Source organism: Rattus norvegicus, chromosome 1, assembly GCF_036323735.1.
Source record: "Rattus norvegicus strain BN/NHsdMcwi chromosome 1, GRCr8, whole genome shotgun sequence".
NCBI classification, from domain to species: domain Eukaryota; kingdom Metazoa; phylum Chordata; class Mammalia; order Rodentia; family Muridae; genus Rattus; species Rattus norvegicus.
Window position 1 is genome coordinate 234,060,519 of NC_086019.1, and position 27,071 is coordinate 234,087,589.

Sequence of the window (27,071 nt, forward strand, 5' to 3'; positions counted from 1 at the left end):
CAGGAGGTCAAATGACACAATTATTTGCTGTAGACTCTTGACACATGGCAATGCATATATATATATATATATATATATATATGTATATATATATCACTTTCTATTATATTCATTCTAATAGACTCATTTGTCTAAAAGAGCACTGGCAAAGGAATGGTAGTATAGTAAAAAGGAAAAAACCCACTAAAATAAAGATGACCATTATTTTTTAAAAGTCATAAGGAAGGCAATACAGAGTATAAACTGAGCATGGTGGTGTGTTACTGTAATCCCAGAAAATAATAGTCAAGGCAGAAAAATACCTACTTTTTTTTTACTAGAGTGAGTTACAAAGGGAATTCCAAGAATGTCTGAACTACATAGTGAGACCTTATTTATATAGAGAGATAGAAGGAAGGGAGGAGCAAGAGGAAGAGAGAAGGAAGGAAGAAGAGGAAGAATGTAAAGAGAAGAAAAGGAAGAAAAATTGAAAAAGAATAGGTGGAGGAAAAGAAAGGAGAAAACATTTTAATGAAAATACTATTATAAGAGCTTCAACTAAATTGCATGCATGCCAGAAGGTCATAAACAAGAGTGTGTGTGTGTGTGTGTGTGTGTGTGTGTGTGTGTGTGCGCGCGCGCACGCGCGCATGCGCACCTGAGTTCTAGTATAAATATCCTCTGATATTTTATCTTGACTCTGAAATAAAAAACTTTTTAATTATAATATATATCCAATGCTTCTAGTATTAGATGTTGAAGTTCCTACAGTGAAGCTACACTGTAGAAGGAATGTAGACACACTGCAACATCTCAGATTACTAAGAAAATCACCAGTGACCAAAAGAGAAAGGAGACAGGCACTCACAAATTCATTAAAACTTGAAACATGGAATGCAAATAATAATAACAAGGGCTATGGAGTTAAAGACCTAAGAAACCATTAATCCAGAACACAAAATACAAACTTCAAAGCCTCTTTCACAGTACTCAGAGTGGCCTTTTCTACGGTAAGTGGAAGGCAGATTTGCCTGAAAATCAGATCCATGATCTGATTGTGAGAGTCAAGTTAAAAAGAAGGCTTAATTTAAGGCTAGGGAGATGGCTTGAGTGTTAAGAGTACTTGTATTCTTACAGAGGAGTGAATTTGAATCCCAGAACTCATATAGTTGCCCATAACAATTCATAACAATTGTCAGGGAATCTTCAGACCTCTTCTAACTCCTAAGAACACTGGGTATAATAGGATACATATACAAACACACATGAAATTTTATATACCTTTCTCCCTGTTTGTGTGTGTGTGTGTGTGTGTGTGTGTGTGTGTGTGTGTGTGTGTGTGTGTAAGCAAGCATGTTTGTAGTCACTTTGTGGCATGGTCTCTGAACAAAATCTAGAACTGGTAAACTACTCGCCTTGCCAACCAGCTAGCTCCAAGTGTCTGTGTCTTCTGAGGCTGGAATTATAGGCGGGGTGACACACCCACATGACATCAAGGTGAGTTCTGGGGATCTGAACTCAGTTCCTCTTGCATCACTGACAAGCCATCTCCCTAGCCCTAAGTTTTATGTTCTAAAGCTACAACTGTGATGGGAAAGGATGCACCATGGAACTTAGCAAAATTATCCAAGGTGGCAGAGTATGAGAAGCAGACTCTTCAGAATCTAAAAACTTTCTGATCCTACAGAATTAGTCCATTGTTCTTTACCTAAAAATGTTACAGATTTATCCCTTGAGGCCAATGTTGTAAACTGATGCCAATTCTCTTCAAGATTGGTTTCTGCTAGTAAAGGCACTGGTACTGTTTTACTGGTTAATGTACAGTCAATACCTGGGTAGAAAACAGCTTTCAAATACCATTGCTGCTTTCTACATTCAAATGTTTCTATTCCCCTAAGCATTTTTTAAAAACTCTGTCTTTGGCAATATTGTCATACTTTTGCAGTCACATGACTCAAGCTGTTCACAGTAAGACTCTTTTATGGATAAAAGGTCTACAAGTCCCAAATCAAGACCAGATTTGCTCAAGTTACAGCTATCTTCACTCAATAAGTTCTTTCTATAACAATGGGAATAATGTAGTAGCTCTTAGACCAACTCTACTTGGCCATCCAAGGGAGTAGCTGGCATTTATCCCACCTTGAAACCCTGGGTCTAGGCTCTTAGTTTTACTGTAACACTATCAAAGCTCCCAAGATAATTGGTCTGTTTACTTTACATACTAAAACATTCTCTTGGTGGACGAAGGAAAGTTCTACATGTCAGAAACCTTCACAAAGTTCTTTGGCATGACAGATATTATACAAATATAATTCTTATATTATACAAATAATGTATCTGGAATAAGTGGTAACATCCAAGCATAGGTTCCTTTAGAGTGTTTCAAATCTGAGAAATGCTAAAATGGGGAAAAAGTAGTACCCAATGATTTGTTTGTGATGCAGCCCATTTGCTACTTACTTTACCCCTGAGCTACATTGAGGGATCCACACCTCAGGTTCAGAGGTCAGTTCTAGCAAACTTAGGTCCCTGTGGAGTAGCTCATTGTTTGCTTAAACCTAGCATTACATGGTGGGAATTGTTCCCACTTATTTTTTTTTCTGTGTGGGCAAGCACTTGATAAAAAACAATGGTGAAATAAATTCAGGTCAGAGTCTGTTATCAAAACTGGAGTACAAAGACACACTTATTTAAGAAGCATTCCACCCTGGATGAATGCACAGTTTGGCAGAGAAATCAGAGGAGCTAAAAAAAAAAAAGATAATAAAACATACCATAAATAAGCTATCCTTGGGACTCTAGCAATAAAGGAGATTAATTGTAAATGGAATTGGACCAGGGTCACAAGAAAGTAGTCATCCTTTAAGACCCTCTACACAGAGAAGCTAGGGGGTGGGGGGAGGGATGAGTTCTCAGAAGCATCCACGAAGGCTCAGGGAGTGGAAGCTCTGAACATCAGCACAGATTTCTATATAGTTTCGTTTGAATGAAGCATGAAGACGCTGAAAAGAAAGGTTATAAATTAGGTCTGTAAAAAGCAGGTTGAGGCTGGACTGTAAAGAGCATCATAAATCATGCAAAGGAGTTTGGATTTCATTTTCTCTACTGCAAAGTCAGTTTTCAAAGAACCAGATTTCCTATAGTACCAGGTATTCAAAGGGCTATTATTATTCCTGAGCACATTGGTTCTATAGAATATCTGTAGATGGTATTCTGTAACAACTGTATAGCATGTACTGAAGGGAGAACGATAAATCCCCTGAATACATAGCATGGAAATCATGATTATGGGGAGCAGAATTTCAGAGTTTTCTGGAATGTGCTCAGTCAACACATGTAAAGAAGTCAAACGACTTCACATGTATCCTGGCCTCAACAGTTTGCTGCCTCCTAAAAAGACACCTGCTCTTCTAATCTTCAGTCCTATGAGATTGGCTTAGGCCAATGGTTCTCAACCTTCCTAATGCTGCAACCTTTAATACAGTTCCCCATGTGGTGGTGACTCCCAAACATAAAATTATTTCATTCCTACTTCATAATTATCATTTTGTTACTGTTATAAATCATAATGCAAATGGTGTATTTTCCAATGGTCTTAAGTGACCTCTGTGATAGGATCATTCAACTCCCAAAGATATCAGGACTTATAGGTTGAGAACCATTTGCCTAGGCAAAGACAAGATGTTTGCTGTTGCGAATGAAGACATAGCTCAGCCATTAAAGTGATAACTGCACAAATATGAGGACCTGAATTTGGACCTTCAACACCTGCATTAAAAAGTTGGGTGTAGTAGTGTATTTGGCTATAATTGCAGCACTGTGAAATTAATGAAGGTGGGTCCCTAAAGCATATTGGCCTGTCAGCCTAGCCAAATCAATGATCTTTAGGTTCAATAAAAGACTGTCTGACAAAAAGACAGTCAATGTTGAATTCTTACCTCCGCTTGTACTAGCAACACCCCTCATACACATATACATATGCATACATATATGCAAATAAGTATATAAAAGTTTGATATAATAGTTATCAATATTTATGGTGTCTTGCCTAAATGTCCAGTTACCTTTATCTAATAGCATGCAGATACCGTAACTGAATGTTTGTCCATTTTCACTGTAGACAGTAAAACTCCTTCCCAAGGAAGGCATGAGGTTTTTGGTAATGATGAACCCCAGATTATGTTTGTCTTCCTAAAGTTATGATCCTTTTAGGGAGAAGATAGCTGAGATAGCATATAATAATATGCATCCCTGTAGGATGGTGTCATTATGCAGGTGAAGGCAGGTACAGGAAAGAACAAGGTCTGTCACTGGATAAGAAGGAAGAATGGGCGGGAGAAAAGTTTTAGAGAGGAGGAGACTAGAACGAGAGGGAGGAGCAGCCGAGAGAACATGGAGGCCGATGTTAAGATTCCTCTCTGCACGTTTACAGGTTGTTATGAATGTTCTTAAGGGATGGCTGTGTACAGGGCTTTGTATGTCTAGGTGAGCTGTTATATCCTATCAGTTGGATCAGAGTTTATTGTGTTGTGTGTTCTTTCATATGGCCATTTAATTGAGTTCAAGAGAGTGTGTGGTGTCAGGACACTGGGCCTACCACAGAACTGGGATGTGTATGTCTGGCACGGTGGCAGCCTGCCTTGGGAACTAGATGGGTAGAGATTGTTGCCAGGCTCAGAGAGTCACCATTGGCAGTGTGATATGGGATGGAGCTTAGCAGGTGAGAGAGGTGAGAGAAGTAGAAAGGTAGCATATTTGACTGTCAGAAAGGCTTCTTAAATCATCTTCTCATGGTCTTGGGTTTCATTAAGCATTCTTATGCTTAGTTGGACAAATATTGGTTGAGTAATTACCAACCACTAACGCGCTGAATCTTGTGTGGTAAAAAAAAATGATCAGTAAATCAAGGTGATGGTAAATGGAGCTTCTAATCTGGTTAGGGAGATGTGAGATCTCTGTGGACATTGAGCCTCATCTGTAAAATGGGAAGAACAATACAAACTTCCTTATGGTTTGATTGGAAGGATCCCAATATATATATATCAAAAGACTAGTACCTAACAACAGGTTTTCACTTACTCTGTTAATTCTTTGAATACCATTGCTTTAACTTATCTTGCATATGGAGAGCATCAGAAAACCCAGCAATCAAGGGCTCTAGTATTTTAGACAGTAGGAAAGTGACTTCTAGGTCAAGCTGTAGTATTAATATTTTAGTTACGTGCTGACTCCAAATCTTAGAGGCCAACACTAAGCATTAGAATACAAGCAGTGTTAGGCCAATCTACTACATCAAGCCGCCCTGGGAAGTCTTCCCAGAGGATGTGAGGTGTGAGCAAGACCTTGAAGGATAGAGAAAAACTAAATTTGGCAGAGAAGGACATAGGAAATGGTCTTGGTCTTGATGAAAGACAAATAAAATTTTTTGTCAGAGAAAAAAGGGGACCATTTTACTTTGAGCAGTGATGTTATAAGACTAGAGGATTCATGAAGCTGACTGGAAGCATCTGACCAGGCAGTCTCCTGTCCTCTCCGTCCTCATTGTTCACATGATCAGTATTCGTTCTTCAATTCAGGACCGGCATTTCAACCATCCCTGTGACCATGGAGTGTTGGTTTTTGAGAGAGTGCCAAGTATTCTTCTGCACCATTGATCTACCTTCTAACCCATAGGGAAAATGACCTTAGGGTGTGGTACTTTAAAGGGAGCCACATATGCCCTGTTTACTCTCCCATGAAATTTCAAATTACACACACAATGACTTTCAAACTAAAAAAAAAAAAAAATTCTGATTCTGTTTTGGGAACTGAGGGCCTTAGTAAAGAAAGTGGAGGAACCATGAAGTGAGAAGGTGGATAAGAGTCTCCATCTGTGCTGGTACTGAGCAGCCTTTATTAGGAATCTGAAGGAGAAACCCCTGCAGTGAAGGCAGCAGCCACAGTCACTGACACTGTTACCAGGACAAGAATTTCCAGGCTCCTTCTCCACATTCATGTGCTTATCTAAAGAGAAGAAATATTTCATTTTGAAAATGTCCTGGAGTCTGCTATTTCTAGACCTCAATCAACTTGGAGGAAAAACACCTACTGTCTCAAAGTGGTTCTTTGGGTAACAAATCACAGTCCTGTGCATTTTAAACTGTAGAGGTGAAGCAGCAAGGTGAGCAGGAGACGTGACTGATGCACGCAGACCCACAAACTCTGGAAGAGTGGAATTCCAGGGTCCAGCTCTATTTATTTGTACTGTGACTTAACCTAAAAATATTTGAACTTGCTGAAATTCAAGGTGATCCATTGAGCCATGCACAGAATACCTGCTGTCATAATTGAGCACTGTATTTCCCAAACAAATGTTACATTCTGTCTAAGGAGAATGTTCTCTTTCAGTTTTTCTTTCTTCCAAGCGAGGGCATTTTGAGTGGGACTCACAGTGGGACTGACGAGTCACTTGAGTCCTGATCACACTCTCCACTGCTATTGCCAACTCAGATTTGAACCCCAAGGAAAAATGTCCTTCGTATGGAGGACATTTCCAAATCAAGTGTTTACTGAGGTAACAGATTCAGGTGTGTGTACCAATCACAAATAAGCAAGTGTTCAGATTTCGACAGCATGAAAATGCCTATGTATTTTATATTATTTGTTGGTGGGATTGCAAGTTGGTACAACTACTCTGGAAATCACTCTGGTGCTTCCTCAGAAAATTGGACATAGTACTACCTGAAGCACAGCTATACTACTGGGCATATACCCAATAGATGCTCCAACATATAACAAGTACAACATATAACAAGTATGTTCCACTAGGTTCATAACAGCCTTATTTATAATCGCAAAATATACAAAAAAACAAGATGTCCTTCAACAGAGAAATGGATATAAAAAATGCGGTAATTTACATAACGGAGTACTACTCAGCTATTAAAAACAATGACTTCATGAAACTCTTAGACAAATAGATGGAACTAGAAAATATCATCCTGAGTGAGGTAACCCAATCACAAAAGAACACACATGGTATGCATTCACTGATAAGTGGATATTAGCCCAAAAGCAAGGAATACCCAATATACAATTCACAGACCACATGAAGCTCAAGAAGAAGGAAGAACAAAGTGTAAATGCTTCAGTCCTTAGAAAAGGGAACAAAAATACTCACAGGAAGAAATATGGAGACAAAGTGTAGAGCAGAGAATGACGGAGCTGTCCCCACCTGGGTATCCATCCCATATACAGCCGCCAAACCCAGACAATATTGCCGATGCCAAGAAGTGCATGCTGACAGGAGCCTGATATAGCTGTCTCCTGAGAGGCTCTGCCAGAGCCTGACAAATACACAGGGTGATGCTCGCAGCCAACCATTGAATTGAGAATGGGTTTTCCAATGGAGGAGTTAGAGAAAGAACTGAAAGAGCTGAAGGGGTTTACGATCTCATAAGAAGAACAACAATATCAATCAACCAGACCCCCTCAGAGCTCTCAGGGACTAAACCACCATCCCAAGAGTACACAGGGATGGATCTATGGTTCCAGCGGCATATGTAGCAGAGGATGGCCTTGTTGGACATTGATGGGAGGAGAGGTCCTTGGTTCTGTCAAGGCTCAATGCCCCAGGGTAGGGGAATGTCAGGGCAGGGAAGTGGGAGGGAGAGGGGATCAGCCTTATAGAGAACCAGAGTGAGGGGAGATGGATAGTGGGTTTCTGGAGAGGAAACTAGGAAAGGAGCTAACATTTGAAATATAAATTTTAAAAATCCAATAAAAGGAAAAAAGAAAGAAAATGCCCATGTATCCTGCATCTTGACCAAGAAAGAGAACATTATTTGAGACATAGGTGCCCCCTATCAGACAACCGTTGCTGTGATCTCTAACATTACATGATGACTTCTGCAGCCTTTGGGCTTATATGAGCTGATTAGACATGGATCACTGTGTGCATGCATGGCTTCTTTCATTTAGCACCATGCAGTTGTAATTGCGTTCATTGTCATGTAGATTTTACTTATTTACAAGGCTATAGCTTTCTTTTCCACTATATAGAATTTATATTTTGGAACTAATTCAAATGGCATTGAACATTTTAAAAGATTTTTTAAATTATTATTGTGTGTGTGTGCGTGCGTGTGTGTGTGTGTGTGTGTGACAGGGGGCTGGTTGGGTGCCATTCATGCGTGGGTGACTACGGAGGCCAGAAGATGGTGTGGATCCTGTAAAGTTGGAGTTAGGGGCATCTGTGAGTAGTCTGGTGTGTGCTAGGAATTAAATTCAGATTATCTGGAAGAGTACCAGGTATTTTAACTGTGGCATCATCTCTCTAGACCCAATTTGAACATTCTTGAATTATACCCTCAAATAGAATTGTTACTGACAGTTTTGATACTATGTACTAGAAATGAAGAAAGTGGGTACTGGAATAAAGCCATGGAAAGACCAGGATCTAACCACAAATGCATTAGGCTGCAGTAAAGGACAGCAATGGGCCAGCAGATACTCTTCTGTGTCTTTAAGGAGGATATGCAGGAACCCCTGTTGGGCTATGTGGAAGAATAGGAATGGGAATACAGTCAGAGTAAAGTTTCCCAATGGAGGTAGCATTCAGATTACATTTTGAAATATAAAGAAACATTGACCAGGGGACAGAGTGAAGAAAGGATAGGAAATGGAATGGGCTATGGGAAGGCAATGATGAACGAGAAAGCAAGTGGGACCCAGAGCCCCTTGTTAAGGCAACAGATGAAGGGGAATGTATGGGGAGAACAGGGGGACTGGGTAGGCGAGCTGGTGTGCTACCTCGAAGGAACTTGCGTTTTACCTATGGAATGCATTTATTATTCTGAGTATGACAAGAGCTGTGGAAGACTTGAAGGTGATGGGATGCTATGAGCAGCTCAGTCAGTGGCTATGTAGTCAAGGATAGAAGAAAATGGAGGTTCCTTGAAGATGGTAAGTTATATATATAGTAACTTATATATACATAAGTGCTTTATTTGGATAAGTGGAGGAAGAATTGCATCTTATAGTGGAAACTAGCTGAGTCTTTGAGGAAAGCCTGGCGTTGGCCCAATATCCTCAGCGACAATCTGGATGGCTTCTGCGGGAACATGGAGTATGTAAGAGAAAGTGGGGTAAAGGAAGTGTGTGTGGTGGGGATCATGCCAAGTTTCAGTGTGCAGAAAATGCACACAGTAAATCATGCAGAAAGCTTTTGGGGCCAGCAAGCCACCTGCTGACAGCTCACTGGTGCAGCCAAGGAGCCTCTGTGTGAGAGCGGAAAGGCAAAGCATATGCAATTGGAAGGCCAGGCCAGAAAGCAAGCACACTACAGCATGGAGCCGAGAGCAGTGCCAAGCTCTGACAGCAGCTGCCTGTCCACTCAGAGACCAAGGGAGAAGGCTGGGTGGAGATGAGCCAGGTTATATCCCTCCCCGTTCCATAATAGACTCCACAGAGGCTTCTAGAAAAAGTCTGCATTCGTGCGCGTGCGCGTGCGTGCATGCTTGTGTGCGTGTGTGTGTAAAAGAGTTTTACTCCATTTCACTCAGTGTTTACATGTATCTGTAGTGCACAGTGTCACATTTTGCAAAAGGTCCTGGAAATGCACAGTAGTTAAGACATTAGGTCTGCAGAACACAGGCCAGTACATGGGAGGACACTTGAGTTTTGTAACCAGAGTTTGAGATGTGATTTCCTCTCTGGAGACTGAGTAAAGAATGCCAAATCGCTTCATTTGCTTAGTGTTTGGTGTCTTCATCGATAAATAAAGAGTAGCAAATTCCTTCCATCTTTTTTCTTACTGCTCTAATTTCACTCCTGCTTCTGTGGGATCCAGTTTCTCCATCGTCCATTCCTAGGAAGGCTGACAAAGATTTCAAGTTTTACACATGCAGGTATCATATATGTAATGGCTACTGCTAGTTGTCAACAGGACAGGATCTAGAATCACTTGGTAGATGGGCTTCCAAACCAAGATAATGGGTCCTTATCTTGATTACATTGATTAAAGTGGGAAGCTCTGCCCACTATGGGCGGTACCAGTCCCTGCTGTAGGTGGAGAAAGGAAGCTGAGTAGCATGTTGCTGGTAGATTCTGACTGTATGACGTGTGTGTGAACAGCTGCTTCACTCCTGCCATCATGGCTTCTCTGTCATGATGGGCTATACCTTGATCTGTGAACTAAAATAAATGTCCCTTCCTCCCTGTAGTTGCTTTTGTCAGGGTATTTTATCCCGGCAACTGGAAAAGAAACCAAGACAGAATCTTCTTCGATACTTTTCTGTTACTAAGCAAGTAATTCATGTAAGAGGTAAATAGACACTGATTGAATGAGCTCAGTAATTTCCCGCACTGATGCACTTTTTACCCACCGAGGATTCAGAGAAACTCTGATAGGGAAGCGACCTACAATTGGAGAGAATGGGTGAGTTCCATTTTGTAAGAAGTTTTCAAGGAAGGGTTGGGATGGGGTCACCTCTCTGTAGAGTTTCTCTCAGCACGATTCTCATTTCTTGTCTCTCCCTAGAGTAAAATTTAGATTGGTTTAAAGGTTCTGGCTAGATAAATGTTTAAGAGCCAATAAAGCTGTCAGTGTAGATCAGGCCAAGCCCAGGTGAGCCGGCCTCATAGTAATTCTCTCATGGCCTCAGGGTGCCAGGCAGCACAGGCTGAGAGGAGCCAAATGCCTACTCATCCCCTATGAGCAGAGCTAGACATTATAGAAGTGTGAGCACATTTTCCCCATTATGTTTGATATGTGGTAGAAGGCCTTGTCAAACAGTAGAGCCATGCATCAGGAAAGAGTGGAATGATACAGTGGAGGCACATAGAAACCACACACTGGAGGCACATAGAAACCACACAGTGGAGGGACATAGAAACCACACAGTGGAGGGACATAGAAACCACACACTGGAGGCACATAGAAACCACACAGTGGAGGGACATAGAAACCACACACTGGAGGGACATAGAAACCACACAGTGGAGGCACATAGAAACCACACAGTGGAGGGACATAGAAAAACCATACTGTGGAGGGACATAGAAACCACACAGTGGAGGGACATAGAAACCACACAGTGGAGGGACATAGAAACCACACAGTGGGAGGACATAGAAACTACGTGTTCTCTCAGACCTGCTTACGGCTTTTAGACTGGTGAAAATGGTTCTTCATTATGGAAGGCAGTTTGGTGGTATTAAAAAGCGTATTTATCTAATAACCACACATTTTTAGACCTTTGCACCAGAGAGACATACAAGAGCATGTGGATGGCCAATACAGTTGAATTTCATAGCTTTGCCTTTTTGTCATTTGTTTTTAATAATTAAAAACCAAGAAGAAGCAAAAAAGGTCTCATTAATTGAGAACTGTGTCAAGCCAGCAACATATAACCCAGTGTGCTAAGATCATGTAGAATTGTAGGCAGCTCTCGGTGGGGAAGTTATCCAGTTTCATTATTGCAACATGAACTTGGGAGCCAAACTGCCCAACATCAGATGCTTGTGACACTGGAAAAGTATCTCCTTTTCTTTGAGCTTTGGTTTTCTCAAATACAAAGTAAGGAAAGTGCTACTATTTGAGACACAGACCGACTGTGAGTGGGTTTATGACTGTATCGGATGCATAACAAAGCACTGTTAATAGCTGCTGACATTAAATTAAAACTAACCTGCAAGACTTGGTTATCTGGAGGCTGAGCATATGGGGCTTAAAAAGAAAGGTACTTTTATTAAAAAAATACTATCTGTATTGTTTTCACTGAGCATATTTTTATTGAAATAATGAATTAAAGATTGCCACTTAAAAGTAGAGTGGGTAACAAGACAGTTGCTCTAAGAGTTTGGCATGTAACAGGATCTTTAAAAATAATCAGTCGTTACAGATAACTGTATTTTCAATTTATTAACAACTGACTAGTGTGAGCAGCACTTGACACTTAATCCCCTGAGTTTGTAATGAATTTTAAACTTAGCAAATGTGCTTGTACACCATAGGCCTGTCCCATCTCTACCAGAATTTCTCTCCTCTAGTGTTGTGTGATAAGTAGAGAAGAGGGAGTTGTGAGTTTTAGGCTTCTTTTCTTTCTTTCCTTGATTGCTTCCTTCCCTCCCTTCCTTCTTCCTTCTTCCGTCCCTCCTACCTTCCTTTCCTTTACCCCTTCCTTTCTATCTTCCTTCCCTCCTCCCTTCTTCTGGTCCTTCCTTCCCTCCTTCCTTCCCTCTTTCTTTCCCTTCTTTCTTTCTTCCTTCCTTCCTCTCATTTTTAATGTTGCATTATTTTCACCCTCTAATTTTTCCATGGGTTAATTTTGTTATTTAATACACACACACACACACACACACACACACACACACACACACACACGATATTCTGATCACTCTGTCTCCCATACATCCTCTCTTATCTCCCTCTTATCCATGTAATTGTTATTTTATTCCTTAAACAACTAACAAGGATGGTGATTGTTTGACAAAGTTGAAGCTTAGAGCACCGGAGTCTTGTTTAAGACAACAGAGTAGATGAAAAGACCAGTGCAAGCTGCCTCCATCAAACTACAAATTCTCTGTCAACTAGTCCATGACAGCCAAAACGAAATAAATCTCTAATCTTTCCCTCTGAAATCAAATATAAGAATTTTGAGTTTCAGTGGGTCACAGGAGAGAAGGGCCAACATTTTAGTTTTCAGAGTTTACAGCCAGAGCTGGCACAACTGCCTCAGGACACAACTGAGCCATGATTGACAAGTGACACTGTAGACCATCCTCTTGGCTTTGCCTACAGCAACCTGAGGTGCATCAATGCCAGAAAGACTGAATGTTATCCCTGACTCCAAGATGCAGTGAACTGATAACACTGGTACAACAAAGAATAAAACTCAAAATAGGTCCAGAGGGATGGAGTCAAGAGCAGGATAACCGTGAACATATTTACAACAACAGGCCCATTAGCCCACTACTTATTTGACTGAGTACATGCCTTTTCCCTTTTTGGTTTCTGGCCTTGTCACTTGTAAATATAAACTCATTGACAGATGGTGTCTCCAGTGCATTTCACCTGTCTAGCAATTCATCTGTACAGTGACAGGCACTGAGTGCTTTCTTAGTACAAGACACTGATGACAAGCGCTATGATGTGGCTGACAAGGTCACTGCTCTTATACAGTTTACATTCAGGAAGGGGCTAGACAGTCAAAATGTACATGAGAAATGCATCAGACAGGGATGATGATCTTCTGAGGAGTTACAGTAGGCTGTTAGGAAAGGAAATTACTGAGTAGGTTATCTGTGGGGGAGTCTGGGGAGGTGGTATTTCAGACGGAATGACAATATGACATTTAGGAATAGACGATAAATGCTTATTCCAGCCAGACGAGGTGCTGGTCGAAAGTCATGGGAGACAATTGTACTGTAAGGAACCAAAGGCTTAGTAGGCAAGTGGCAGAGCATGGGGGATTCTGGAAGCCATGGAGATGGAAAGAGGTGACAAGATTTTGAGTACATATACTATTTGTACTTTTTTCACGGGGGGGGGGAGGGTTGTTATGTATGAGCTTGGAAGCTGAGGTACCTGACAGAAAGCTATTGTACTGGGTCAGAAAAACTAATGTCCTGGATGTCTTTGCTAAGGAAGGCATCACGGAAATGCAAAGATTGGACTTTGTTGAGGTATCTGTGGGAAGTAGAATCATGAGTACATATTAAATACTCTCATGTGTTATATGAAAGACAAGATTCCTGGTTTGAACAACCAGGAGCATGGATGGGTATTGGTTACAGTTTTGCAAGTGAGATGTATGTGAGGATGAGAGCAGAATGGGAGGCACTAGAGGCTTCTGTGCTTGCCACATGATGTCAGATGTCTGCTGAGTATATAGACATGATGTCTAACATATGACTAAAGTGACCAGTGGGGGGTTAAAACACAAGGGAAAGTACAGATCTGGGGACCGTCACTATGATAACATGGACAGGGCAGTACAAAAAGAGATCAGGAGCAGAGGGCATGAGAACAGGATCCTGAGTTGTTTCCATGTTGGATGTCTAGCTGAGGAGACTAGAAAAGAGTAGCCAAGGTAGTAGGAGATGGAATAAATCCAGGGCCAGGGAGCTGCCAGAAGCATGAGACAATTCAGGACACCAAATGCTCCTGAGAGGTCTACTAGAATAAGAACAGAGAACCAAACACTTGGTTCCGAAAGAAAGAAAGAAAGAAAGAAAGAAAGAAAGAAAGAAAGAAAGAAAGAAAGAAAGAAAGAAAGAAAGAAAGGAAGGAAGGAAGGAAGGAAGGAAGGAAGAAAGAAAGAAAGAAAGAAAGAAAGAAAGAAAGAAAGAAAGAAAGAAAGAAACCACATTCAAAGATGGCGTATTAGTGAGTACCAAGTTTCTCTAATATTTGGAGATGTGGGGTTGGTAAAGAATTGAATTGAAAGTCATTATACAAGACAAACAAACCCTTAAAATCAACCAAGATCTCACTGTATAGCCTAAAGCTCCATTGGCCTGGACCTAACTACATAGGTAGCTCAGCCTAACCTGAAATAGAATCCTCCAGCCTCAGCCTCCTAAGTACAACAAGGTTTCCTGGTGTGACTATTTCAAGATGGAGAAACTCTCAAGTCCCTGTACAGAGAATTGAATGTGGTTTCGGGGCTGAAGTGGGCTCAGTGATTAAAAGTGCTTGCTTAAGTTTGTTCTGAACACCTCACAACTCTTTGTTAACCGTGGATATAACTCCAGCTCTAGGAGACACCTTCCTCTGACCTCCACAGGCACTGATGCGTGAATTAAAATAAAGTAAATCTTTTTTTTCAATTTTTACATCTTTATTTTATTTAATACATATAGTATCCTTTGAACAACTCCATCTATACAAAGCTGAGATATTTAATACTTCTTTACCTTTTTAGATAAATATTTAAATGTTAAATAGCTATAAAGTGTGAGTAAATAGGAAAGGACATTTAAGTCCTGTTATTTTAATTCATAAAGCAGGAAATAAATTTATATCTGCATATCCATAGAGTAACACCTAAGTTTTCTATTACTATTTATCTATGATACCATATATCGTAAAATGTTGAATTTAGCAATGAATCCTCTTTCTGGGATTTGGCTTGTATTCAAATAATATTTGTGGGTTTTGTCTTGTTTTTGTTCTACATTCACCACAAAATAAATCAAGACCAAGAAGTAAAACCACGAAAAAGATAAAAAACACAAAGGAGATTATACTAATAAAGTAAATCTTAAGAAATGATGCAAATGCTGAAAATTAAAATACAAGCAAACCGAGGAACCGCATAAAGGAGAAAGGGACGTAAGAAAGATGTCCTCGGCTGCCATAGCAGGAAGTGAGTGGAAATGCATTCGCTCTGGAATGGGAAATTCCAACTATTGAAATGAATGGCTATGTGGAATCAGTCTTAGTTAACTCTGCTGGGTTTTTTTCTTTTCTAGAAAAGATTAATACAAAATAAAGAAGGGATGAAACAGGACAAGTTGCCCTTGTAGGGATTCTGATGCAGATTTCAAGATGTGCACTGCTCAGGAGGAAGCCAGAGGGAGGAGTTACTCTCAGTCGTCCATTCTGCAAGACCCTAGCATGGCTCCCTACTGTCCTGAAAGGCTTTTTTTTTCTGTACAAGCCATGTTCAGGGGCCACCATGATTGCTTACTTTTCTGTTGACTGCAATGAAACACTGCAAATAAAGGGAACTTACTAAGAGTCCTTCATAGGGCTTCAGAGATGGCTCAGTGAACAAGAGTGCTTACTCTTTTCCTGAGGACTCTAGCCCAGTTCTAGCACCCACATCAGGCAGTCCACACCCTTCTGTTAGATCCTAGGAATCTAACAGCTCTGGCTTTGGTGGTCACCTGCATTTACATAAACATCCCCATATGCAGACATATACACCCACACCTAGTTAAGAACAATAAAAATTAATCTTTTTAAAATGAAAAATAAAATCCACCACGGCAGGACCTTGGGGAAGAGACATCAAACATCGGGCGTCGCAACTGAAGTAAGGACTGAGAGATCAGTAATCATGACGTACAAAGCGTAAACTGAAATCCAGTGAGGCTATAAGTCTCAAAGCCTGACTCCAGTGACAAATTTCTCCATCCAGGCTCTACCTCCCAAAGATCCCACAACCTCCTCTGACAGCGCCACTAATGGGGACTGAGTGTTCAAATTCCCAAGCCTGTGGGGCCCATTCTCATTCTAACAACTCCAGCCTCCTAATGATAAAGAAAGACTTTTTTTCTCTTTTCACTTTCTTTTTCCCTTTTTCCTTTTTTCTTTTTCAAAAAGTTCTGATCCATAGGATAATCCTGTACTTACTTCTAAATGAAAAGAATAAATTTTGAGTTGAAATTAGGTTTTATAATACAGAAAGCCACATTACACACACACACACACACACACACACACACACACACACACACACCTATCACTTAAAAATGGGTGACTCGTGAAAGAATATATATCCCTACCGTTTGGGGAAATGAAATGGTTAAGAGGAGAGCTGCCAAAAATCGAGGGAAAAATAAGTTTAATCGAAGGCTGAGAGAAACCAGGCAGGTTGTCCTTGTATGATGAGGTTGATGGCAGATCAGTTTCACCTGAGCTCACATGACATTCTGTGGGCAAGGCCAGAAGAGAGCATCCTACTGACTGTGGAGTGTGAGGTGTTTGTAGTTCTCTTCTCTGTCTGAGAGACTTCATCAGGGGCAGTCTCCATCCTTGGGTAGTTACAACTCATGCTGAATTAACTGAATTAATATGAACCAACATGGGGAAATTCATATCAAGAAGCATTTTTTTTCCTGCCTGGAGCACAGATGTGTTTGTATTTCAATAAAGGTGCTATGATTTCAGCAGCCGAGCCAGAGGCAGCTGCCCCAGAAACCAGATGGCCTGGAGGACCTGTGCTTTGCAGGGTAACTTAGCAACATCAGGCTGCTGCCGAGATGTAGCAAAGGCGCGGTTCCTTATTGTAGATCCTTGAGGTGATTTCACTTCCTCCTGTGCCCAAAAGAAACAGTGTGCAGGCTCGAGGATGTTTTGTTTGGGTCACGGCAACCCCAAAAGCTATCCGAGGGAAAAAAACCCTCGTAAAATATCAGACAGCACACATGTTAAAAGCAGCAGTGGGAAGTCATGATCTTGTAAGCAGAAATGAATTTCTTTTTACCCATCTAAAATCCAGAGTAAACGGCCAAAAATGCACACAATTTCGTGAATTTTGATGTTTCCATCAATAAGCAGGACATTGGGCTTTGGGCTAATTCCTTCGAATATTTTTTCTATAGGACTAAATTTACTGTAGCCTCCCCTAAAAAGATACATTTCAGTTTATATTTGCTCTGTTCTCTTCAGGTTAGAGCTATGGGGAAATGAAGGCCAATTGAGGGAGGGAATTGTGTAATGGTACCAATTTTAAACAATACACTAAAAAGCAGTTTCCAATATGTATGTTAAATTATAAGGTGAATGAACAACTGAGCTGATATGTTAACATGAAATCTTTCTGAAACTTACATTGATGCTATTTTTTGATGTCTTCACTTCCCCTGTGCCTCTTAACACAGTTCCCAAGAGCCAAGAGGCAGGCTCATCTTAAGTGCCCATTCATGAATGAACAAAAAATGTGAAATGTTTATACACACACGCATATCTATACTTACATCTATATCTATATCCTAATCTGTATGTGATATATATATATGATATATAATATATACACACATCTCAGCATACTATTTAGCCCTAAAAACGGAAGTAATCCCTGTTGTTTGCCATAACATGAGTGGCATTGGGCTAAGTTAAAGAAGCCAGGCCCTGAAAAACAAATATCACAAGATCTCATTTATAAGTAGAATTTTAAAAAGCCAAACTTACAGGAACAGAGGCTGTGATTATGACTGACAAGGATTGAGGATGGGAGGCGCTGAGGGTGCCATTGACCAAAGGATATGAAATTTCAAATAGAAGGAATATTCTATGTTCAAGAGATCCACTCTCCACAAAGGTGACTATAGGTAATAACCTTGCTTCAGGTGCTTGCACGGAAAAGTAGAGGTTGTGTTCCCACCACAGTGATAACCGTTTCAGGTAGCTAACTTGTTTGAGACATTCTACAATGTGTGCATATTTTAGAATATTATGGTATACACAATAAACTCAATATTGATTCCCCAATTAAAATAATATAATAGATGGACAAATATGAGCAGAAAATAAATCTATGTTCTTTTTTAAAATTCAATACCTTTTTCTTTTAATAAACTCTAAGCCCAGTCCTTTGGTTCCTTTTACACAGTAAAGCGGGGCTGCTGCTGCCTGCGAGCTACACCTCAGAGTCCATAAATTCAAAGTGAGAGTAAATGCACTTATCCCTAGTTTATCAGCTAAGATGCTGCTGTAACACATTGCTCTGTTTGCCAAGTATTTAAGCATCTTCTTTATTCATTGCTTCTCACCTTCCTACCTAAAATTGGCAAGCCGTTGTTATCCTCACTTAAGAAGCCACTTTCCCGGGGAATAGCTGGATTAGAAGCTATGATACCCAAAGCTCATGTTTGAGTGCTTGGGGTCTCCTGTCTAGACTCAATGAATAATTCAGAAGCTCCTGGAAATCCAGTTAGGATTGTAGCAGAATTGATTGCTTCGAAGCAGTAGCTTCCAGGAGTTTTCTTATCCTTGTTTTCCCCCAGACCTCTCTGTGTCTTTGAAGGAATTCTTTAAGAGTTTCTGTAAGGTTTGGAAACCAGACTTCTCCCTGGCTCTCCTCACTCACTTAGCCAAAACGGATCTGTGTTTCTGTGTGCCTGTTGGCCATCGAGTTCTATTTCTGACTTCTCTTTTCTGTTTCTAGCCCAGCTGGTCAGTCTGTCCTGGCAGCTCCTGTCAGACAGTGGCTTCTGTGGCCTGCTTCTTCTACTGTTCCTCTGACCCTGGGGAGAGACAGGCAGCATCTTCCAGCTGTTCCTCATCCTGGTCACCTCATTGCTTCTTTTTTGGTGTCTCAGCTTTTCTATCACCCCTTTAATTATCTATCTCTGTTAAATTCCACCTGTCTAAAAGACCTTAAGGGTTCTTTTCTTGGCTAGATCCTGACAGATGCAAAAAGCATTCACAGTTACAAGCTACAGAAACTAACAGTGATATTTTGCAGAAGAGAAATTTATTAGAAAAGACATTGGAGAGATTAGAGAATCAGTCTCAGAGGTTGGAAAGGAGTAGCCCTCAAAACAAATTGAAGCAGAATTTTCCATGCAGCCACCATCACATGCACAGTTGCTAGTTAAGGCTTCACTGCAGGTGACACTAATATTGGGTTCTGGGAGCTGTCATCCGAGGTGTCTGCCTCTGTATGTCAACAGAAATATCTCTGGGCACTTCTTATTCCTGATATACGCTTCCCATTTAGAGACTGGGATAGATATACCTGATGATCCTGGACAGATTGTAAACCAAACCTAAGCCTAGCAGCAAACAAAGCCATAGAAATAGGCAGTTTTGGTATAATGGGAGCAACATTGCCTATAAATAGAATAGGGGCATAGAAGCTCAATAGATAGGGGTGTGTGTGTGTGTGTGAGTGTGTGTGTGTTTTATTTTTAATATTTAATTTTTCTTGGATATTCTATGTATTTACATTTTAAATGGTATCCCTTCCCCAATCTTAATGTCCCTTCTCCCTTCCCCCTGTCTCTATGAGGATGCTCCCATTCCCACCCACCCACTTCAACCTCAACACCCTGGTATTACCCTACATTGTGGAAATGAGCTTTCACAGGACTAAGGGCTTTTCCTCCCATTGATGCTGGACAATGCCATCCTCTGCTACATATGTGGCTGGAGTCATGGGTCCTTCCATGTGTACTCATTGGTTGGTGGTTTAGTCCCTGGGAGCTCTGGTGGGGTCTGGTTGGTTCTTGTTGTTCTTCCTATGGAGTTGCAAGTTCCTTCAGCTCCTTCAGTCCTTTCTCTAAGTCCTCCACTGGGGTCCCTTGTTCAAACAAGCTGGAGAAGGCATCCTAATATTAAATAATATTGACTTTCAACCAAAAGTTATCAAAAAAGATAAGGAAGGACACTTTATATTCATCAAAGGAAAAAAATCTATCAAGATGAACTCTCAATTCTGAACATCTATCCTTCAAATGCAAGGGCACCTACATTCACAAAAGAAACTTTATTAAAGCTCAAAACATACATTACACCACACAGTAATAGTAGGAGACTTCAACACACCACTCTCATCAAAGGACAGCTCATGGAAACAGAAACTAAATGGAGACACAGTGAAACTAACAGAAATTATGAACCAAATGGGTTTAACAGACATCTATAGAACATTTCTTCCTAAAACAAAAGTATATACCTTCTTCTCAGCACCTCATGATACCTTCTCAAAAATTGGCCATATAATTGGTCACAAAACAGGCTTTAATAGATACAAGGAGACTGAAGCAATCCCATCCATTCTATTGGATGGTTTATTTTTACTGAGCCTGAGATACTCCAGTGTCAGTGGCTTGTTTGGTAGAAGGAGGAATTCCAAGAAGCACTGGAAAAGAAGTAAGATAAGAGAGAAAATAAAATGATGTCAAATTATCAAGAAAGTTTTCACTAAGAGAGGCTTAGATACCAACCTCGGAGCCATGACTCAGAGGTGCTGTATACTTCTCGTGGGGAGACCTGACACATTTTTGATCATCGCAACACAGAGACAACAGAACAACAACAACAACAACAAAAAGCTATTCCACTAAAATCTAGCTTGGGGCACCCATGAATTTATTGGAGTTGATTACAAGCATGTGAGTGACTCAGAAGCGGTCAGCTGCTTTACCAAAGTACCAAACCCATCATCAGTTAAAACTGAAGAACACTGTATCCCAGGAGCCTCCCGCACAGTTTGCAGCTGATAGGAGCATCTCCCCCCTAAGAAATCATTTATTGCTTTCATAACGCGGGTGAGAGATCTTGTGAATCTTGTTACTTTCTGCAATTGCTAAGTTGCATTGGCTTCTCAGGCCTTTAAGTATCATTAGATTCTCAAGTCCTGTGAGCCTCCGTCCTCCTCTAGGAGGGAGCGTCAGTTCACAGTGCTTTTTCTCTCTGAAGAGACCTGGCGTATGAGATACTAATCCACCAATTGCCATGTGATATCTCTAACAGCAGCTGAGATGAGGCTCAGTTCTCAGCATCTGAAACATCCTTCCTCTTGGAGCTGAAGGGGCTCAGTGGCCAGACACATCCTTCAGACAAAGCATCCGGGTGCTGGCGGTTTAAGAGGCTAGCAGGGGTAAAAGGAGAAGACCAGGAAAAGAAGATACAGCAGGATGCACTCTGCATCTATGGCAGAAGAATGGTAGATAATGAAGGCTCACCAGCACTAGGAACTGCTGTAACTGCTGTAAACCAAGGATTCCACTGTGAGGAGAGAAATAGCCCAGCTCCCTACACTGATGGTCTTGAGCTTCAGACACATAAGGAAGCAAATATTGAGAGCTGTAACAGGAGCACATAGACTCCATAGACAGGTTTTTGACCTGACAGACTTAGAAATACGGAGATAGCATCTTACATGCTTTTGAACCTGATTCCCTTTAGTGGTACTTTTTAGCTGGCCCTACACAGAATTGTCAGGCACATCCCTGGGATGTCCAGGTCATTGTTTGCTTCTTACTATAATTTAACAAAGAAGGGAAGGATGCAGTGAGTGACCCAGTTTATAGGGAAGTTGGACAAGGTACTCCTTACTTCTCCTAGCTGCCTGATGACTCCTGTTGTTCCTGTCTCCATTTGATACAATGACTCCGAAAGGCTTGCCGGCAGTGTGCTCCATCCCCAAGCCAGGCAGGGTTATCACTACCCAAGAACCTGTCCTGGGTTTTATTATTGACAATTAATTCTCACATATTCTCTTGAGCTCAGTTCACATGCATAGGAACAAGCTCCATGGTTTAATGATGTCCACCCAGCATCCAAGCTCCTGATGACACCTTCTAATGCACAAATCTCATTATACCACCCATCTTTTGAGGGACATGAATATGCAAACATGCTCACAGATGTTAAGTAACTTGGTCCATTGCAAAGCTGAGGAGATGGCACAACTAAGGCTTGGGCTGTCCTCTGTGAGACCTCCAAATCTCTCCTCCACTTTCCAACTGTGCCAACCAGAAAACTTAAAGTGCTTAAATGATTCTATTCTTAGGTTAAAGTAATAGATGGAAAGTCTCTAAGGACCTTTTACAATCCTCAGGGTGAGGAATTAACAGATAGAATTACAGACTGGAACCTAGAAGGGCAAGTCCCCATATCCAAAGCTTCAACTCAGCTAAATAAATATTAACATTACAAAATTTAACATTACACACACACACACACACACACACACACACACACACACACATGCGCGTGCACGCGTGCGCGCACGCGTACACACGCACATGTGAGGGTATCCTGAGAATACAGAAGAGGGTGTTAGATCCTGAATTATGGGCAGTTGTGAGCCTCCAGATGTGAGTGATGGGAATTGAACTCTGGTCCTTAGGAAGAACATCAAGCGCTCTTTACTGCTGAACAATCTCTTCAACCTCCCTTGCTCTCAATTCTGTATTTAATCTACAGGCAAAAGGTGCTAGTTCCCTCTAGCACCAATAACCAATTGACCTTCTCAGATGACTAAAATAAACCTACAAAGCTGGAGCTAATGTGGTCTTAAGTCACCTCACAGGGCTGTTAGCCTCCTTCACATGCCACAGAAGAGTCATCTTGCATCCCTGGCTGTCAGACACATACACAGTCAGATGCAAATACAAACCGAGAGACAATGGTTTGGAAATTTTCAGAGGAATTCTTTATGTTTTATTAACCAATGTTCTCATTTCAGTTTTGCAAAGTCACTGAGAGCAATCCATCCTCCACAACCGCATTCCCCAAGATCTCTTCAACTTGCAAATGGCCAGGAGCAGCACTGATCTAACAGACCTTTGGTATAAAGATGGGAACAGAAGGTGCAGGTGGGGAACAGACAGAAACCCACACGGGTTGTAGTTTTATTTCAGAATGCTAAAGAATAACCAGTAAGAAAGCCTTAGGACCAACGTATCATGCTAATTGCAAATAAAATTTCAAAGGAAAAGAAAATATTCCAACGGTATTAGTGCAGAGCCTATCTATTTTGTCTGAGTGACACATCTAGAGCAAGCTGAAATGTAATAACAAGAGGAATAACAGAATGCAGTCGCAAAAGGAGTCTTCCGTTTTGAAGACAATGCATTTTGAACTTTCTTGATGCACTTAACACATTTGGATCTAGCAAACGGAAACTTTACTGGTCTGACTAGTATGTGTGCTTTCGGTTTTATATCATATGTACTTTCTATTTTTGCCCTTTTTGTTCTGGAGGAGATGTCTTACCCATCGCTTTCAGATGAAGATCTGGAAGTGCAGGAAATCCGAGGACTAGTTCATCAGCTCCCCATCGGTCTGAGCATTGATTCAGAACCATGCAGTGAACAGCAGGCTGCGTATCATCTTTTCTACCACATGGCTGACATCTGGCACACTCAAGCCACAATGCCTGTTAACAGGGTCAAAAGGACAAACACCCAACATCTATATCCATATCCACAGATAAACGCAGGAGTCAGGAATCTTGTTCCGCTCTAAGAGACCACAGCTAAGGGAGTAAGACAAAATTGCTAAACAGTACACCAAGTTAAGGGACAATGTAGACAACACACTTACAGAAGACATATCGTATAGCCTGTATCATACAGCCTAGGGATAGAAGTATGTGGGATTGGTCTCCCTTCTGCCCTTCTTAATGCCCACAGTTCTAAGCAATCCCAAGGCCAGAGGGAGGATTAGATTCCCTCTTAACCCATTTCCCTCAGAAGGCCACACCACATAACTGCAGAGAGAACCAACAGAATTCTCTGTTCCCATCAATGGAAGGAAATTATATATATAATGCCTCCCACATATAGGTCACACAGGCCACACCGAACAATTCACACAACGCCGAGACTGTGCCACGAACCTCCAAGTATTTGCCTCTTGCTTTGTGCCTTAGCGTCCTCCGTGTGAAAATAAACTTTTATCTACTCTATCTGTAGAAATCCTGTGTTTTGAGGTGACATACAGAAATATTCACTCTGATGAGGAATGGCGAACTTCTTCTAAATACACTCATTGCTGATGGTTGCTCGTTTATTCTGTGTGAGGTGTGAGGGACCTGGGGAATCCGAAAGAAGAAATGTAGCCAGATTATCATTATAATGGTTATCTGCATTATTATACATATTTACATATAAAACATTATAGTCCATACATAAAACTCAAAGAGAAATAATGATGAAAGGTCTAAATTAGATTGCCTTTCCTTGTTTGTTATCAGACTGTGGCTTCCATGTAAATCACGTGAATATGAAGCAGCCTACCGTAGACCTATGTCACTGGTCGCCTGTCACAAGGACGTTTAAATGTGACATCATTCCAAACTCTAAGAGGCTTGATCAAGGCAGGCTCTCTCGATTCCCGCACTCTGGATCAGTCCAGGCTGATACCAGAAGTATTGGGGGAACCTTTGGACATTATACACTGCTCATCTTCATACTTGCCCTGTGAGCCAACATCTTCAGAATGTGGGAGCCAAGAGTTCATAATTCATAATTCATAAAAGCCCCCTGGGCAAGCTGGTAAACAGCCAAGTTGAGCCTATCAACTGACGGATTTTATAACGAAGTATCTGTGCTGGAGACGGCAGGAAATGACTCCTACAAGTACAAATGCACACTGAAATACTTGGATTCTATCTAGGCTGTCAATTCAGGGAAGACACAGCCCATACACGTACTAGTTTTGCTATTTCAGCTTCATGGTTCCATGAGAGAAGAGGCTGAATACTTGAAGCTTAACAAATGTCTGGAATATAAAGTGTTGACTTAATAGTAGTTTTTGGTCTAAACAAGAAAATATTTGGGAGGAAAACTATTAAACTTATAGACATACAAGTGATATTATAAAGAATAATCAGGTTGTACTTTTATATTTAGAAATATATATTCCTATATATGCATAATATATATGTGTGTATATGTATATATGCACACACATTTATATGTGTGTGTAAATGTATGCATATATATAGGCATATAAATGCACATATGCATAATGTGTATATAACACACACACACACACACATATATATATATGAACAAAGAAAAAGAGGCCATAAATATGAATTTGACAGAGAACAAGATGTGTACATGGAAGGTTTACAGGAAGGAAAAGGAAGGGGGAAATGATATATTATGGTCTCAAAAATAAAACGTAGATTAAAAAATTTTAACTTAAGGGCAGGAGTAACTGGACTTGATGCATAGCATGAGTTGTTGAATGAAAACCCCAGCACCCACAGAAGAAGCCAGTATAACCCAGAACCTCAATGCTGTAGAACAGATGGTGGAACTGGAGCAGACTGGTCCAAGTCTGGCACTAGATTCACTGAGAGAACCTGTCTCTCAGCAATGGTGAATGATATTAGTACACCCAGAGTCCCCCTCACTTCCGTGAGTGCACAGAGACCACGTCTATCAGCACACACAAATGTGCATGCACCAAACACAATTTAACTCACTTGTATGATCATGCATAAATGCCGTTTTTTCACATGTTAGGAAATAGTCTGAATGTCTAGATTTTACAAATTGTGTTTAGGCTTTGTAAGTTTTGTTGTGGTAATCCTGGGGATTGAACTGAGGGCTTGGTGCATGGTGGGTAAGTACTCCATCACTTGGCTCTACACCAGTCCCCTTGTTTGTTTACTTGTTTTATGTGCTAAGCTTGTATATGGGTAATGACGACAAAATCGCTCTGTTTGAAGCTTCTGTTACGTAATAACCTTAACTTCTCAAATGAGGCAAGAACTTGGGTATGTTCAAAGAAATAAAAGTATGAAATAATGGTGTCTTGAGAAATTAGGATCCCGGCAGAAGTAATTTATATCTGGTTATGAACTAGCAATTCAAACTACAAAATGAAAGGAGACTGGGATCCAGCGAGCTCTGCTAATGGGATGTTTCCTGTCAACCCCCTAAGCAGGGCTCTGCAGTAGTCAATAAAGGCACAGTGATTGGTCTCCTGTTAATAATGATCTGTGTGTCTGCCCCACTTGGAACCGAGGGCAGCAGGGATGTGAACCCAAAAGTTGATTCAAATCCAATAAATGAACAACATGAGAAACGTGCTTGACTCTCACACAACACATTAAGTGTCTCACACCCTCACATGAAACCAAGCTGGTAGATAGAAAGAGGCTAATACTCACTGAAGACAAGCACTCAAAATTCCTCTGCAAACCATTTGTTCTCTTGAATTTTCCTCTGCGTCCCATTTTTTTGTCTTTTTTTTTTTTGCATTTGAGGGTTAAGCTTAAAAACAAAACAAAACAAAAACAAATGGTGTAAACTCACCAGTTCCTGGGTTAGCTCAGGAAAAGGTAGACTTCTCCAACCGTTGGAAAAGATCGATTTGCCTTTTAAATTTATATAAATTTCATGGCACACAGGAAAGCTAAAATGTTACAAGAACAGCTGTGCCAGGCATTGGAAAGACAGTGAGACAGTGTCAAAATCCTTTGGGGTTAGGAGGATCAGGTTGACCGATGAATGACAAGAAACAGTGAGATATGAGTGAAGAGGTTTTTACCATATAGTAACAACAAATGATTACGAAGTACTCTGTACTTGAGAAAGCCAGAGAAGGGTAATGTTTTTACCATAAAGACATAATATTTCAGGGACTAGATATATTAAACAGATAAAAATATCACGTGTACAATACATACACCTATCAAAATATCACACAGTATCTCATAATTGTGCAATATTTATGTCTTAATAGTTGAAAGTAAATTTAAAATTTAAAAAGCCTCTGCTTTTTCCACTTAAGGATTTATAGTTCTTATAATGCATAAATCCTGTCTTTAAAGATAAAATCATAATTCTCACATGCAGCCATAGAACTAAGAGCATCTGGCTCTTTTTCCATATTTTCACTGTAGATT

At 40.7% G+C, this 27,071-nt stretch overlaps 1 long non-coding RNA gene across 1 annotated transcript; it reads right to left on the reverse strand.

Moving 5' to 3' along the window:
• Window positions 1-23,252: 23,252 nt before the first annotated feature.
• On the reverse strand, window positions 23,253-26,437 carry LOC102557104 (uncharacterized). The gene is made up of 3 exons (XR_590635.4): window positions 26,334-26,437; window positions 24,045-24,239; window positions 23,253-23,582 (listed from the first exon to the last, which is right to left on the reverse strand). It is a non-coding gene; the product is annotated as an uncharacterized LOC102557104 (long non-coding RNA).
• Between the last annotated feature and the right edge of the window lie 634 nt (window positions 26,438-27,071).